Here is a 2,046-nt window from a genome sequence, read left to right as displayed (position 1 = left end):
ATCGGATGGTCAGAAATGATGGATGGCAAACACACACCATCATCACCATCCGGGTCTTTTATAGGAGTGGAGATTTGTTCTACCTATGTATGTACAAAAGTTCTCTTCATTCTAAATCAGTTCCATTTCCTCCTCTAGTCTATTATGAGATGGAAGTCCATCTGCGGTTCACATGTTATGTAGTCATGAATTACCTATGACATACCACAAGTCAAAAGGCTAACTTGTATACCATGAATTATCCATCGAATCTTTGTCAAGTGGACGGTCTATGGGAGCTGTGTAACATACAAAATTGCTGCACCACAAAGTAAAATTCGGTACTCCCTCCGTTCCTAAATACAAGTCTTTTTAGTGATTTCAATATGAACTACATACGGATGTATATAGACATATTTTAGAGTGTAGATTCACTCATTTTGCTCCGTATGTAGTCCATATTGGAATCTTTAAAAAGACTTATATTTAGGAACGGAGGGAGTAATGTAAGTTTAATATGTGTAGTAATATTCGCCCAAAAATTCTAGTGAATGATGTCATGTTGGATTGTCGTCGTATACATAGGTATTGAGGAAGATTGTTAGATGCGTTTGTATGAAGCAGGAAGCAGGCGGCAGGCAACCTGGAATCCTTTGGTCTTTTATTATGATCATTTATACTTGGGAGTTCAAGTAGTATTAGATCGTTGTCTTGAGTCATAAGTATGACACTTGAAGTAAAGTTGGAAATTTGATTTCTTATTTGGCAGTATTATTTTTTTCAAATATAGAAGATACAAGATAATGTAAATGCCAGAGAACTCTTCTTTTGTAGTGTTTTTTAAGAGTCTTCTGTGTTATCACAAAAGTACATCATTATGTACTCCTGGAGGTGTTGTATGCATAAGCATTTAATACGTGCTGTGTTGTGCATATTTGATTATTGGCGTGTGCCTTTTTGGATGCATCCAAATGGTGCTCGAGTTCGTCATAACCCCAAGCCATGATTAATCTATAAACTTTTTATTAGATACCCATGTTCTGTCTAACGGCAATGATGATGGCTTAGTTGGTAGGTACTATTTGTGTTGAGCTCACCCCTATGATTCCTTATGATTCTGTCATAGAGTGTGGCACATGTGCCCATTGTTCTGGTTTTGCTTGTCTTTGTACGTTTAGTTTTTCCCTTGTGAATCCTGGTGTATCTTGCGTTGAGGTATTTTTATGGAGAAACCTAGATCATCCTATAGGGATAGGGCAGAGAATGGGGTTGAATCACATGCTTATTCAACTTTAGGGACGTGTTTAAGCATGGAGAAAGATGTAGGGATTGTTCATTGTTGACAATTGAATGAAATATGTGGTTATATTTTTCCATTTAGACTCTTTTCATGTGATGTTCTTGCTGTAGCTACTAAACATTGTTAGCACAGTTGTAAGCTAGGTAATTCAGCTTGAATCTGTATTACGCTCACCTTTATATTGATTGCGGTTTCTCCTTGCATATCATTCTTCGATGTATGTTGTACTGAATTTCGATCTCCTCTGCAGGTTTGTTCCTTGCAGTCCCACCTGTGGAAGATTCATCTTCGGAAGAGAGAAAAGCCTTGTCGGTGCAGCACTCTTGCTTTTGATGGGAGGAGACGGACTGTTTTCCAACGCAATGTACGTAAAAGAGGCTGAAGCTTGTTTAACTGTTGGTTGTTAAGCTAGGGACATGGATAGACTGTTTCGTTGTCAGTACCTTGTTGCTGGATGTGCTTGCACTTGTATTGAGATCTTATTTCGCACTATTAACTTCAGATCATAAATTGCTTTGCTTGCATGTGTGTCTGTTTCAATTGTTCATACTTTTATTTGAATTATGCTGTTACTCATGTGATCTACTCCAGTGTGCGGTGCTGTGTCATGGAATCGAATTTAGGGCTCCTTTGATTCAAAGGATTTTTGTATGATTAGAAATCTTAGGATTTTCCCCTATATTGGTTGTTTGATTCATATTTAGGATTTAATCCTGTCGGAATTTTTTCTAAATATTTTTTTGTACTAATAGGATTTGAGGCATCCA

The 2,046-nt window shown here is 37.3% G+C and overlaps 1 protein-coding gene across 1 annotated transcript in view; it reads left to right on the top strand.

The window, feature by feature from the left end:
• LOC119354561 (small nuclear ribonucleoprotein-associated protein B'-like) overlaps positions 1-1,811 on the top strand; it is a 3,717-nt gene extending 1,906 nt beyond the window's left edge. Inside the window, exon 2 of the mRNA XM_037621284.1 lies at positions 1,530-1,811. The gene's annotated coding sequence lies outside the window, so the exon portion shown is untranslated. The remainder of the gene's footprint in view (positions 1-1,529) is intronic.
• The last annotated feature ends 235 nt before the right edge of the window (positions 1,812-2,046 follow it).

The sequence above is a fragment of the Triticum dicoccoides genome, chromosome 2A, assembly GCF_002162155.2.
Source record: "Triticum dicoccoides isolate Atlit2015 ecotype Zavitan chromosome 2A, WEW_v2.0, whole genome shotgun sequence".
NCBI classification, from domain to species: domain Eukaryota; kingdom Viridiplantae; phylum Streptophyta; class Magnoliopsida; order Poales; family Poaceae; genus Triticum; species Triticum dicoccoides.
This window is presented reverse-complemented; position numbering and strand designations above follow the sequence as displayed.